The 15,689-nt window shown below is 42.2% G+C and overlaps 1 long non-coding RNA gene across 3 annotated transcripts in view; it reads left to right on the forward strand.

The window, feature by feature from the left end:
- The first annotated feature begins 1,157 nt into the window (after positions 1–1,157).
- The window catches only part of LOC310759084, a 39,809-nt gene continuing 25,277 nt past the window's right edge, over positions 1,158–15,689 (forward strand). For all 3 annotated transcript variants that reach the window (XR_014546193.1, XR_014546194.1, XR_014546195.1), the window contains exons 1-3: positions 1,158–1,321; positions 3,244–3,429; positions 5,410–5,495. This is a non-coding gene — a long non-coding RNA (uncharacterized lncRNA). The remainder of the gene's footprint in view (positions 1,322–3,243; positions 3,430–5,409; positions 5,496–15,689) is intronic.

Consider the following 15,689-nt stretch of genomic DNA (forward strand, 5'->3'; position numbering starts at 1 on the left):
ATAGAACAATATTCAGGAACCATGCACTATCCAACACTTGTTGTTAATTTCCTTCCGGTTCATGAAGAACATCATGAATTACTGCTCCCGCTGGTAGCTGGTGATGTTCTGAAGGCCAACCTGGGAGCTCACTGCTGAGACGAGATATGATTTGGATCCAGATACGTTGTTGTTGGCATACATCTTCCCACGAGACAATGGAGTATGCCTCCAGAGGTGAAGTCAAACCATTGTGTTGACATCACTGAAGTGACCTCCATGGAGCGCAAGCCTGAGCAGTATGTATGGCTTACAGACATACAGTTTAAACTTATTACTGTATATGGTAATAGGCTGGGAACAGGAGTGTTGAAACCCAGATAAAGAGGTACAATTTCTAGATACCCAAAGGACTGTGTCCTAGAACAGCTGGAGCCAAGCAGAAGTGGTGGTGCCAAAGACTTGGTGTGAGATGCTAAGTTTCAAATGTTATGGAAATTAATGACATCTGAGGGGGCACCACTTAACCATCCCTGATCTAACATGTATTTTGGAGAGCTATGGTCTCATGCTAGCTTGCATGAAGAATTTAAAAATTTATATATCCACAAATGGATATCAGCTGTTTAGTGCAGTTCAGTTTGACTAAACAAACAAGCCCCTTCTCTCTCTCTCTCTCTGAGTATCATGTTTAGGCATTGATGAAGTCATAGAATATATATATATATATATATATATAAGAACATTTTAGGACATCTGGGAAATTACTTGCAACAGTTGACTCCATCCGCTGAAATATTTATATTTAAACAAAGTTAGGAATACATAATACAAAATTGTCTGGGCTTAATACATAATCCTCTGTGCATTTTTAAAAACTGCTTGGGCGAGACTGCCTCCATTTCAAAAGGGCAAGACTGCACAGAGTGATCCTTGCTGACATTCCAGGCACTAGCTGCTACTCATCCCATAGGAATTACTCAATGTGTTGGCTTCTGATACTCCCAGACAGTATCAAAACAACTGAGGAGAGCACTGGCTAGGACAAACTTAAATGTACTTTACCTTATGTCCAATGTGAGAGAGCTACCTCACTCATCCTGGCCTGCCGTTCTGCTTCCTAGATCAAATTGTGCCCTTCAGATAGAGCCAATTTCATGGCTAAGGCTGGTAATAAGGGGAAGGGGGAAAAATGTAAAGCTGGTGTTAGGAGTTTGAGGCTTCAGACCCCACAAGTGAAATTGGCAAAAGCTGAATTCCATGCTGTGCCTCTTTGCACAAGAAGCAGGGAAGATCCTGGATTTTTAGCCGAGTCAGCTTCCAGGCTGTCACCATATTACAGGTAGGGATGTCCATTTCAGTTTCGCCCTCATATTTTCATTTTTTCCAATTTTATGTTCAGTTTTTCACATTCACGAAAATACACCTTTGCGTGTAGTTTTGCCTAATATTCACAGTTTTGCAAAGTAATCTTCCTGGATGCATTATAAATGTTAATATATACTAACATATGCATTTTACGGATGTTACCTTATTGCTTGGCTGGAGACGTTACACATATTGCGGACGTTACACATATTGCTTGGCTGGAGAACTGCACTGCAAAATCCAGAGGAGTCGAAGTTTCAAAGGATGGCTCTGATTCGGTTCACATATAGTTTCAGAAAGTGTAAATTAGGAAGGCCTCTAAATGTGATCTGAATCAACCCCTCAATCCCTAATTGCAGGTGGGATTCAATCAAATATTTGTAAATTCAGGTTGTGCAAAAAGTGATTTTTGTGTTCTTGTACAATAAACCTGTTTCCACTCCTGCCCCTCCTCCAAACATTTGGCAGTAAATGAGAAAATGCACAGGTAATGCACTGGGATAACAGTCACCATATATGATCTCATATAGCCTCCCTGCAAACAAATCAGAATGAATCCTTAGTTACCAGTAAACGTCATATAACTGCCCTGCAAACTTTGTGCAAAGAAGTCTGAAGTAATGTTCAACAAGCAGGTTATCTGCAGGCAGCCCCAGTCATATATGAATATGAAATATGAAATACTTTATTGTCACTTGTACAACTTGTATACAGTGAGATTACACGAGCACCCCCCACTCAGCTCTCTTAGTCTTAATATGGTTGCCTTTTGCTGTGGACTTGCCTGTAATGAAGTAAGATGTAACTTCTGTGCTTCTTATACCAGCCTGGGGAAGTATAATAAGGTAAATTCAACGTTTGCTTATTATCTTGATTGCATTCCCTTGTGTAAATGCAACTAACTTCTTGGTTAAGTAAGTCTGTGTGTTGTAATTAGGGCAAATCTTAATCCATGTTAATGTTTTTGTCCTTTGGGCCGAGTTACTGAGAAAGTGTACAATTGGTTTTTTGGGTTAGAGAGGAGGAAGACTTGGAGACTGTGGATTTGTCCCCACTTCCTCTTGTCTAGCAATTTGGGTTTTTCCAGATTGATGTTTGCTCTGCTTTAGCATTAAAGAGAGGGTTTTCCCTGGGAAAGCAGTGGGGAAAGGGGGAAACTGCCTGGATCCATGCAGAGAAAGTGCTGGTCAAGTGGAAAACTGCTTTGACCTATGCTTTCCAGACATGGGGTTAGCAGAAGTGTGAATGAGTCCTGTGTCAATGATAAAGCTAACAGACGAAAAGAATGCATCATATTATAACCACAAAGACAATTTTATTGAGGAAAGGGGCTTGTTCATTCCATTTTGGAATGATAAAGTCAGAGATGAAAGACCTCCTTATAATTTATTCACATTGGTTTAATACTCTGTAGTTATGTAACCTTCTCTCTCCTCACCTTTCCTCACTCTAGAATATCACTTTTGGTTTTATTTAAGCTATACTATTGGAATGTAAAATGCGAGATATAAAAAATATTTTAAAAGAATGATGAGAATCTTTCTGGGTTACAACTCAGTACTCCAGATAGTTCTCTGGGTGGCACAGATGCTGGTATTATTATTATTATTATTAATTTATTTTAGATTTTTTTAGGGTGAATTTAGTCTCAACGGTAAAGCTGGAATAACTAGGCACCCACCTAGTGAGGGTTCTAACATTATACAAACACAGAGTAGAAGGCGAGGCCAGGTCGACTTGAAATGCTCGACTCCATGTGAAGCAAGTCTTACAACCCTGACAGTAATTCCTGGCAATCAAAACCTGAGCCCGAGAAGAATCTAAGGGATATCCAGTGACCCTCAGAGATGTGACATAAATATGCTCCTGTTTACTTCTCTGCTTTCTCTTCCACAGACTCTTCTCTTCTGCTACTTTGTCGCACTTACTGGAAAAGTAAAGCTGAAGAGACTGACAGATTTATTTCTCTTTCATTTAATGGACGTTGAGACAGGGTGACTTCTGCCCCATTGATCCAAAGCAGCTCCTATACTTTCAGAAAGAGAATCACTTGAAGATCCCAAGCATGTCCTTTTTCTTCTGGTAATTTGTTTTTTTTAGCACCCCCCCCCCCCATGTTAGCAAACTATACATGAAGTGGAACATGGCAGAATATCCCCAGTGTAAGATAAATTGTGTTGCAAGGCTTGGGACTAATTATCCTCCGCAACATCAGAGCTAGATGGACCAGAAAATAAAATGGTATCTTGTGGCTACAGAGAAAACTTGGCAGCAGCATTCCTCCATACACGATTAGATGGGTATCATGCTTGCTATTGTGGTCCAGCATTCGCTTGCAGGGTCTCTACGGGCTACATTTATTTTGTGTTTGACAAGAACTCTTTGTCTTCTCTGCCGTGTGTATGCTCTATGTATACATTTGCTGGACTTTTCTCTCCGCGGCATTTAAGCTCCCTCCACCCATCCCTGCTGTTGACATGCAAGTGCTTTTATCTGGGCTTGATTAATTAGGAAGCACACTAGGCTTTAGCACAGTACCCACAATGGCAGTCTAAAGAACTTTCCCAACCACCAGTCGTCAAAGTAAAATGCTAATTACACAAGTGCACAATACAGTAAAGTTCTTTCAGGTGGTGTTTACTAATATAGAAGTGGAAGCTCTCAAGAAATGTGCAAGCAGGTTTTCTATGGAACGCTTAGAGGAGTATATCTATGGAGCAGAGATGCTGATGCAGCTATTAGGGCTTGGCCCCAGCATTCTTTGGGAGGTCTCAAAGAGGCAAGCATTGCAGTTCTTCATTAGCTTGGGTAAGATTTAAGTCAGAAGAATTTCCAGTTTACCTACTTACTGTGGGCACTCACCTGTCTCGGCAGATAATGGAAGAGTTTACCTATAGATTACTAACTTAACAACTCCCAGATGAGAGCTTCACATGCCCATGGGAACTCACACTGGGATCTTGAGGCTGTCAAGAGCATCAAGGATCAAAGCGAATTGAAAATCTATCACAGTCCTTGTCTTCAGCAGCTGCCCACACAAAAATTTATTCTTCAGCCAGGATAAATTTTCCTTGGCCACAAAGTTGTCATCTGGTGAAGGTGTAAATTTTTCCTGGATATTATATTTTAATATTTGATTGTCATAATTTCGATGGTGGTGAATCACTCTTTAATACAGTGAACTGTGAAAGCAGCATAAACCTGATTTTAATTAATGCGTTACTATGCATTTTTATATATCTGGGAAGCCTGCAAATGAACCCTAATTGCCAAGTGTGGATAGAAGTTGGGGTTGACTTTGGATAGGCTCAGAAACAAAGCAATCTCCTTCTCAATTTTTTTTTTTAGGGGGCACCTGACATTCTAGTTGAAGGTGTGGGGAAGTCAAAGAGCCAACCTGGATTTCACTCCTCTTCTTTTGGGGGTGGGCGGGTAGGGAAAAGCTATAATCCATATAAGGGACACAATTGTGGCATTTGGGCCTCAGCCTAAACTGAATAGTGAATTGTTATGAAACACACATTTTGAATTTGAGGAATATTTCATGAGTGTTTTGCAATGAAAATTGTTTTACTTTCATTATTTGTACAGCACATTATCTGCCACCCCAAGTCTGTTTCACCCAACAATCACATGTAGAATTGGGTGAAGGAAGAGGAATTGGGATCTTTCCCACTGGACCGGCCTCTCCCTGCCTTGCATGGATCCTTAAGGTTGGGTATTAAAATAAGGACAAATCTTTCTTTCTTTCTTTCTTTCTTTCTTTCTTTCTTTCTTTCTTTCTTTCTTTCTCTTTCTCTTTCTCTCTCTCTCTCTTTGGAAATGCATTCTTCAAGGCATTACACTCTGCTTAAAACCACCTAATCTTTTATTAATGTACATGGTCCTAAAAAGTAACTTCAGACTTCAGTAAGTAGATTCATATGCAGTGCAGTATTTTAACTAACTGCGGAATGCGCTCGCATATCCCTGAGCAAAAGGGACATGCTTGGGGGAGTGTGAAACGGGCCCCGTGGAGCTCAAACCGTAATCCTCTCTCCGCTCTCCTCTCGGTTTCTCCAGGCGATGCAGCTGAGGAAGCTTGAAGAACAGCCTCGCAACATCCGAAGAAGCCTGAACTTTCAAGTCGGCACTGCAAAAATATGCAGGTGGCATTCATAAATTAGAATTTTCTAAACAGGGCCCTTGGAACTTGAGCAGTCATACATTGCAGTCACAAAGCTGTGAATTTTCTGATTTTTGTCACACTCTGATAAGATTAACGCCGCCGTCCCTCCTCCCCCCTTGCACACACCACAGTTAAATTCACTCCTGCTGGTGGAATTGCAGAAGTAAGTTCTCTGACAATAGAAATCTAAAACTTTTGAGATTTTCTGCCCATTGGGATGGAATGCAATTTATCAATTCCTATTAACTCCAGTCACCAATAAGAGATGCCTTTATTTTCCTCTTAGGGAGTATAAAATGCACACCACCTATATTTTATGCGCTAGCGTGAATTTCTCCATTCAAATGGCAAAAGCACCTTGTTTCTGAAACCTCCCCTGAAAGAGAGAAGCATCACTTTTAGTAGCACTTCTTATTTGCTGTGCGGCTCTCACAAGCAGAATTATGAAGTGTGTGAAGTCTGCTTACATTTGACTGTGCTGAGTCCCTTTGAGGTATTCCATGGGCACTTTGGGCTTTTCCGGCCCCTCTCAGTTTTGTATAGACATTTTTTCTCAGCACCAATTTTTCCCAGACTATGGCTGCAATCCTTGTGTACTTACTTGGGAGAAGGTCCCATCAAATATAGCGGGACTTACTTCTGAGGAAAAATGCACAGGATTGTGCTGTATGGCTGTAATGCTCCACTTGCTTAGGAACATATCCTTTATATTGATAGACAAGACTGAGCTAGATGGGCCAGTAGTCTGCTAGCTCAGTCTGGTCTACACTGAATGGCAGTGGCTCTCCAGGGTTCAGGCTGGGGACACTCCTAGCCCTACTTGCAGGTGCTGGGAATTGAACTTGGGACCTTTTGCATGCAAAGTGGATGTTCTGGCACTGAGCTATGGCCCTAGTGTGATTTCTGTCTAAGAAAACATGTCCAGGCTTGGGCTGCTCATGGAACTACTGCGAAGCTGTTCCCAAGTGAGTGTTTTCATACTACACTTGCATCTTTTCTGTCTGTGGAGCAACAGAATGCTTCGTACACCAGACAGGGGCAACCAGCCGTGGCTCCTGATGGGTGTTTATTGTGAGATTGGTGCTGCCCGTGCATGCAAGGTTTTCACAGCAGCCACACAACGCCACATTGGCATCCAAATACCAGGCCACCTTCCTCCCTGTTTAATCTGGATTTACCCTTTTGGCAAACAAACACAAATAAGTTAAAAAACAATGCTGTTGCCAACAATCTGTTTCCAGTTTGTGAACAGGCTGCTTGCAATGTTAAGCCCCGGGCAGAGAGGACCTGCTGCTCTGCAGATGAAGGCCAAATTACATGTTACAAAGGAGATACTTGATCGGATATCCTGTCACATTTTGCTTGTCTAGAAAGCAGGTTCCACCAATTTGGTTCAGGGACGTGACGCAGAGGGGATTTAATCCTTTCTTCCATACCTCGATGCAAATCCCCTTGTCCCCTGCAGCTAATAGCAACTGCAGGTGGTGGTGAGAGTGTTGTATTGGGAATGGGCATAGGAGGAAATGGGTTCAACCAGTTACACATTGCCAAAAATGTGGAAGTGCAACACACACACACACACACACACACACACACACACACACACACACACACACTGTGAGGGAATGGAAACATGGATTGTCATAAAATTTGCATATGCTAATTTATATATCTATAGGTGCTAATGTATTAATTTCTTAAAAAATAGCATTACAACAGATTTCATCACAGTAGGGAAGACGGTGACCAAGTGACCTGTGTTCCTGCTGAGTCTCCTGTCCAGAGCAACTTCAGGGTCCCTGCTTTCTCTTCTTGGGATTCTTTCTCAACTACAGTGGTACCTCGAGTTAAGAACTTAATTCGCTCTGGAGGTCTGTTCTTAACCTGAAACTGTTCTTAACCTGAGGTACCACTTTAGCTAATGGGGCCTCCCGCTGCTGCTGTGCTGCCACCGCGCGATTTCTGTTCTCATCCTGAAGAAGAAGAGAGAAGAGTTTGGATTTGATATCCCGCTTTATCACTACCCTAAGGAGTCTCAAAGCGGCTAACATTCTCCTTTCCCTTCCTCCCCCACAACAAACACTCTGTGAGGTGAGTGGGGCTGAGACACTTCAAAGAAGTGTGACTGGCCCAAGGTCACCCAGCAGCTGCATGTGGAGGAGCGGGGAATCGAACCCGGTTCACCAGATTATGAGTCCACTGCTCTTAAGCACTACACCACACTGGCTCTCTCTCTGAAGCAAAATTCTTAACCCGAGGTACTATTTCTGGGTTAGCGGAGCCTGTAACCTGAAGCATCTGTAACCCGAGGTACCACTGTAGACTTTAAACTCTTCAGACATAAGACTGTCCTCTGTCAGCCCTTCAAATTGAGGACTGTGAATTAGAATGCATGACCACTCCATCCTCTTTCCATACCATAGCCTAGTCCAAATCCTGCTCTTAGCAAAAGAGAGACACAGGTCCATTTATGGATCTCCTCTGTAAGATGCAGTTTGAATCTGAGTGTTCTGAGAAGGAGAGTTTGGTCTTACAGCCTGTTCCTACACAGGTCTGCTCAGAGGTAAGATTGAAACGAGTTTAATGTGACTTGTCAACTTGTAAATAGATTTAGGATCCTAGTCTGGGTGTGTGCTAAAAGAATGGGGCTGGAATGAATCCCACACACTTTCCTTGCTTACCTTTCTCCCTCTTACTTTGCACATCAGAAGAAAGAAACATCACCAAAACGATAACCAGGGCTTTCAGCTTTTCCCCAACCTGGTGCCCTCCAGATGATGAGCTACAACTCCCAGCATCACTCCCCACTGCTCGTGTCTGCGGCAGATTCTAAAACATTCTTTTATGGGTCAGAAGCACATAAAGAATTAGGGATGCAGTCCAAAGTTAATGGGAAAAAATGATGAAAACATAGCATTATAAAAGGAATTATGATAGACAACATTGCCTTCTTTGAAAAAAGTTGGGAAATCAGTAGATTGGAAAGACAGGAGTAAAATGCAGGACAATTTTTGCTATTAGTGAAGTATTTGAAAGAATGCCTCTTACTTCAGATATTCATTCTTAATGACCTGGTTACAAACAGTGTCACATGGCTGGAAGAAGGATAAATAGATGGCAACAATTTGTTGTGATCTATTGAGTCCTGGGGAGGCACCCAAGTGGGGTGTCACAGACACTAGAAGTCTTGGTTTTATTTATCTTTCCTAATGTCTTGGAACGAAGAAAGGAAAACATCCCATTAATTAAAATTGTGCATATTAAATTGGGAGGTGTAGCAGAAAATAGACTAATCACTTAGTCATTTATAGGGTGTCCCGAGCTCATATAATTTACTATGCACCAATTAAATGTGAAATAAATCCTGACTCATAGCAAATTTTATTCACTGGCTTGATATTTAGAGCCACAGTTTATTTCCTCCCAGTGCTGTATAGCTGCCAGGTGAACTGGGCACCCACCCACTTTTCATTTAAATCAAGAACGTTAAGTTCTGAAAAATGTCTGCCTATTAAGAAATATGCAGACAAAGTTGAGAGATTTGGAACTAGGAGTTCAGAGTTCATTTATGAAGAAAAAATGAACAATGCGACAAAACTACAGGGATGCCACAATTGCTGAGCCTCTTGGAAGCAGGGAGAGACCCTTGCATATATTATTATTACTATTACTATTACTACTATTATTATTATTAATTTATTTGTACCCCGCCCATCTGGCTGGGTTTCCCCAGCCACTCTGGGCGGCTTCCAACAAAGATTAAAAATACATCAAAATAGGAATGGCATGATTCTAATGTTGAAATGGGGTCTCCTGGTCATGGTATTCCCTGAAGCTTTTTGTGTGGCAAAGGGATTGTGGCTTCACTGCCATGCAAAAGACCCTCAGACACCCGAAGTGGGGTTGTCATGGGGTTGGGACAACAGAGCAATCTAATTACATCTTGCCCAGTTACTTCACTTTGGGGAGTGAAAAGGTCTAACCTGCACTTGTTTGATCCAGCTGCCTGCCCACAGTGGCGGCCCCTGGATCTATCTGTCCAGGAAGACCAAGCAATGATAAATGAGCTACTGGGAAGAAGGAAGAAGAATCCCCCCCACCTTGAAGATACAGTATATTTTGTAGGAGGCCATCAGATAGCTATGAAATGGCCATTGCTCAAGTAATATAGATGAATTCACAATTTAATCTAGAGACCTCATAAAATGCCCTTTTCTGGAAAAAACCCCCAAAACAACAACCACCCAATTCCATGATTGTCTTGCTTATTCTTCACCAGACATCCCTACTGATGTTGGCTGGATATAGCCTCCTTACAAAAAAATGTCCATTGGGGTGATAAAGTATCATATTGAAAGCGCTATAAATCCTCTGCCGTTTCCACAGACAGTTTTGTAAGCAGACCGTTCCAAAAGCTGCCTCACCAGAGCTCTAGTAAATCAGGAGCCATCTGGTGTGTTTGCATTAATTCATCCACATTGCCTGTTACTCTTGCGCAAAATGCCAAAGGAAACCTGCGTTCGATGCAATTAGGATCAGCTGCAATCTTCGCTTATTAGGAAATTACCACTCCCACAAATCCAGCAGGTAACTGAGATGTGCTCCACAGAGAGTCAGGAAGCGCAATTTTGCATTTGGGAACATGGGAAACATTTCAGTTGCTTCACTCTAATGAGTCTGTGTGGTCTTGGCATTTGTATACAGACTGTAAGTTCATGGAAGATAAGGCTAACAATGGCTACTACCTGTGATGGCTATTCTGCTTCCATGGTCAGAGACAGGAATGCTTCTGAAGACCAGCTGGTGGAAATTGCAGGAAGGGAGAATGTTCTCATGCTCAGGTCCCACAGGGTTTCCCACAGGCTGGCCATTGTGAGAAAAGATGCTGGACTAGACTGGCTTGAACCAGCAGACTCTTCTTATGTTCTTATGTTTCCTTGTGAACACTTCCAATCCGATGTAGATATCCACCCCTTCCTATTCTCAAATCTCAGGCTGGCTGTTTTTTTCTTAGGCTCCATTTTAATGACGGGGGAAATGAGCCTGACAAACTGGGATTTGCAAAAGCTTGTTCAAGGACCTCACAGATTGTGACCCAGGCTTCACAAAAGTGTCTCAAATATGGAGGCACGTTTTATGGATGGGGCAGGAGGGGCTTAACTCCAGTGACTCCAAGGGGAAGCCTACCTCAATCATACACAGTTGTACCTTGGTTTTCGAACGCCTTGTGACTCGAACGTTTTGGCTCCCGAACTCTGCAAACCCAGAAGTGTTTGTGAACTTTTTTGGAAAGCCGAAGGTCCAATGCAGTGTCCGTGGCTTCTGATTGAGTGCAAGAAGTTGTGCCTTGGTTTTTGAACGTTTTCGGAAGTTGAACGGACTTCCGGAATGGATTCTGTTTGAGAACCAAGGTACTACTGTATGCTTGAGTCAAGGAAAAAGCAGATTAGGGGCCTTTGTCTCCCCGCCCCCCCTCTCTCTCTCACACACACAGAGAGAAATCTAAGAGCTCTGTGAGTGATCCCATGCCCATGAGGACAGTTTGTATTCATCATACAGTTGCATGAGCAGATCAATCAATCAGTTTATTACGGTCATAGACCAGCAGTTTTAAAATGGTTAAAAATACAATAATTATAACAACAAGATACAATAGTTATAAGAACAAGCCAGAATAAAAGCAAGGAGACAAGAGTCACTAACCAGCTAGAATTTTGGCTGAGCAGATCTTTCCCCATACGTTTGGAAGGGTGCCACTCAAATAACATAGACTTGTGCAACTGGCCCCATTGTCTAATTCCAGGGCTGGCCATACAATGAGGCAGAATAAAGCAGCTGCCTCAGGTGGCAGATGATGAGGTGTGGGGAGGGGACAGAACTGTGCCCTGTATTTAGCCTGCTGCCGTCACGTGCATTGGAAGATACTATGCTTGCAGCAATACTGGAGTAGGATTCAACAACCAGTCAGACTGGTTTCGCCTATGTGCCTTGAGGGAAGTTTCATCTTCTCCTTTACCTCAGGCAGCAAAATGTACTGAGCTGCTCATTTAATTCACACATGGACTCATGCCAAAGGGATGAGTCCACATCACAGGGTGTTTATCTATATCTATATCTATCCATCTATGAATGGACCAACATTGTTACCATAAGTGATACCACAACACATTTTTTTTGGTACAGTTAGTGAAAATGCCACTTTCTTCTTTTTCTTGGTTTGCTTGTCTTTTGTTTTGGCACGCGGAGCCAGGAAAGTGCCCACAATGACAACACAGATGTATGCTTTTGAAACGAAATGCTCCTGCCTTCCTCCCCTCCTCCATTGAGGGTTCTGCTGCACCTTTGTCTCCCTGCTGCTGCACAAACCACATTGCCTAACACCCTTCATGGTACCTGGAGTGAAACCTCTCACGTAAAGTTTAGCTAGGTTATGATGATTAAATGCTGCTTAAAGATAAGATCTCTTGCTTCTTTCTTGGGCATACCTCCCACTGACATAGGACCTGTGAGAGAAAAGATATAGCTAATTGTAAGACAATTCCTTTGAAGTTCTGCGAGTGCCAGTAACTTCGGTAAAAGATTTATAAAGGGCTATTGGGAAGGGGATGGGCAACCTTTCTAAAGTCCAAGCTACTGAACTGGCAGGTTGTTCGTTTTGACCTGACAGGCCGGTCAGGTGAGGCTGTCAGTTCTTTGAAGTATCTGTGTCTGTAAATAAGACACGAGTCCAAAGCAAGGGAGTTCTGAGCAGCTCTTTTGCAGCTGCTCTGCTGGAACTCACAGTGTGGGAAAGATTTACAAAAGCAGAAATTTGCCTGAAGTTAGCTTCAGGCACAATGGAACGGTAGCTGTACCTGTTTCTACCAGCAAAACAGTGGCACCCTACAGACAGATTATTGAACATGCTCAAGGTAGGGCCAGCTGTTTCAGAGTTAAAATTAGGAAATGTTAAGCAAAATGCTGTTGCATAAGAACTGGGTTCAAAACAAAACAGATTGGGCTTCTGTAGCTGCCCATTCAACCATAGATGCGGTGGACACATCCGTTAATTGCAGTTTCTCTCTGTTTCTCATTTTCCCCCACTCATAAACTCAGTTTGCAACATTCCTTCAGAATTTTGCAAATTTTAAAAAAGCCCTCACAAGTTTTTGCAAGCATTTTTAGTGCACATTTCTGCTTAATGTACACATTTTTGCATGCAATTTTACCCAATATGCACACTTTTGCAAGCAGTTTCCCACACCACTGCAATTCATACAGTATGTAATTTTTACATACATGCACATTTTCTTCTAAGTATTTTTATACACATTATCTGGTTGAAGAATTGCATTACAAAAATTAAGAGAAGTGCACATTTTGCAGGATAACTATGCTTTGGTTTGTCTATTGTTCTGGGAAGTGCAAACCAGGTAGCTTTGTATTAAAATGCAAACCAAACTGAATTTCTCCCTTACTACTAACCATAAGTATCGTGCAGCCTTATCAATGTGTTAGGTTTCCCTTTCCCAGGATGCTTCTATAGCAGCAATCCCAGGGCTGGTGTTGGGTGGGGGCCATTGAGGTGGAACCTGACTAGTGACATCAGAGTCAACTAATTCTAGTTTTGTCCTCATCTTCCTCCCTGCTCAGTTCTGCAAGTGCAGTGCTGAAGAGGAGGAAGTTGGCACTCAGTGCCACAGTCTAGATTGGCTGTAAGGGCTTTAGAAAGAAAGAGGAAATAAAACTTCTGATATCAAAATGCCATTATACAAATCTATGGTTTGTAACCACATTTGGATTGCTATGTACAGTTCTGGTCATCTCATCTAAAAAAGAATATTGTAGAATTTGAAAAGGCTCAGAGGAGAACAAGCAAGTCTCCTTTCCAAATCATGGATATGGACCACAGCCAGAGCTATTTTTCTAGAAAAAGAGGTGCCGGAACTCACCACAAATGCCTCCCTTGTTCTCTTATACAGTGGAACCTTGGTTCTCAAACAACTTGATTCTCAAACGCCGAAAACCCAGAAGTAAGTCTTTTGGTTTTGGAACACTTCGGAAGTCAAACTGACTTCCGTAACGGATTAAGTTTGGCACTTTTGTTTTTGCTATTTATTTTGCATTTTTGTTTTTGAGGCTTTTTCAGTTCATTTGTTTTTGTGACTGTGTGGAGCCCAGTTCAGCTAGTGATTGATTGATTGTGTACTGTGGAAATGGATAAAAGCCCCCCATCCAAACAATGACTATCATCAGTGCACATGAGGAAAAAAAATAATTTAAATTATTTCATCTACAATATTGTCTTATTTATTTTATAGTACAGTACATTGATTATTGCTTTCATTTTTTGGCTCAGTGTTCTTGTTTGATAGTAAAATTCATGTTAAATTGCTGTTTTAGGAGTTGTTTTTAAAAGTCTGGAATGGGTTAATACGTTTTGCATTACTTTCTATGGGAAAGTGCGCCTTGGTTCTGAAACGCTTTGGTTTTGGAATGTACTTCCACAACGAATTAAATCTGAGAACCAAGGTACTACTGTAATGGCAATGCCACCCAGTGAGTTCCGACTGAGAAAACGCCCTGACCACAGCAGAGATGGTAGGGGAAGGCAGTCTCCGGACCTCACAGGTGCTCATTAGAGCAGTTGCTCCTTGTTCTTGTACTGAGATACAATGGTGTGGAGACCTTTTGTACGTCTCATGCAACTGTGAGTTTCCCACCTGACAAGAGAAGAAGAAGAGAAGCTTGTTAGCTTGCTTGATCAGCATTTAAAGCAGGTTGTTTGGAAGGCAGGGCTGCCTTCAGATTGTAATAAATAATGTGGCATGTTAGAACAGCAAAGGCACACAGGAAAGTGACTGCTCCTAAGCTCTGTCATTCTGTGCCTTCAAAAGTTGAAACAAAAGAAAACCAGAAGCACCAATGTAATTTGTGCGTCCCACAAAACCTTTTTTTTCAGGCTAGCACAATGACAAATCCACACCATTAATGTCATATTTAAATTGCTTCAAAATTTATTTGAAAGGTATCTCCTGTTGGACAACCAAAGGTACTACTTAACACCTTGGCCTGTAACATGAATTGACTCAGGACATAAATATTTTGCTATTCATCTTTTCACTTGCTCCTGGATTATGCCATAAATAGTGATCCCTGGGTTAATAATACATATAAAATCCTCATTTTTTTGCCCTTCAGTGAGCTTTTCCCTGAGTTGAGAGAGAGCAATCAAGGCCTCCCAAAATAAGGCCAAATTTGAGCCAGAGTTCACCAGGGCCCCTCTACATAGTCTTTCTTCAAAACTAGCAGATTTGCTTCAAAACTAGCAGATTTGATGCAGTTTAACTAATTCCCCCCTTCAATCAAAGATTCTACCCTGCCAAACATTTCCACTGTTCCAGTACTGTTCTTTCCTTGTTTTTGTTCTCCAGCTGCTGCTTCTCAGTGTCATTTTGCCACCCTACTCTCAGGATCTCTGGCATTTGCCAATGCTGCCATTTAATGTAATTGGCTGGGCAATGCATGCTCAGAATTCTCCACCACACACACATATTTTCAGGCTTGGAAATAGAGTTTTGGGTAGCTCCAATGATTGCCTCAAATACAATATGAGTGTTAAAACTTCAAAACTTCTGCAGCTTGTGAATCTGAGCCAGAGAAGAACTTTTTTTGCTTTTTCTCTGACTCCCCCCACATCCACCCAGTTCTTACACACCCATCCATTTCTCCAGGTGATCCTACCCTTTTCCATTAGCATGGAATGGGGGGGGGGCGCTGCTGAGGGACATGGGCAAGCAGGTATGTCAGGTGTGTAGCCTGCAGGCACAGTCGTATTTCCCCATAAATGTGATATGTGCAGATTGGGGGAGGGGAGAGGAAGAATATGCATTCTCCTTTGATGTCCTGGAACAAGGTAAGTACCTTGGCATCCACATGACTGCCGCTTCCCCTTTCGTAATGCAACATGCTGCAAGAGATGCCTTTCTTTAAAAGTTCTGGAGTGAGTCTAATAACAAACAAGTATAGTAGCTGAAAATTCCAGCTCTCTGGGCACGGTGGATTAGAACCAGGTATAGGAATCGATCCCCTAATAGCAGCAGCTTCAACTCTACATAAATCAAGGGGGAAAGCAGGATTGTGAGACTTTGGGAAGCAAGATCGAAAAAGCATTGCCTCATCGTTGTCAGCACTG

This window comes from Podarcis filfolensis (assembly GCF_964270895.1).
Source record: "Podarcis filfolensis genome assembly, chromosome: 3".
Lineage (NCBI taxonomy): Eukaryota > Metazoa > Chordata > Lepidosauria > Squamata > Lacertidae > Podarcis > Podarcis filfolensis.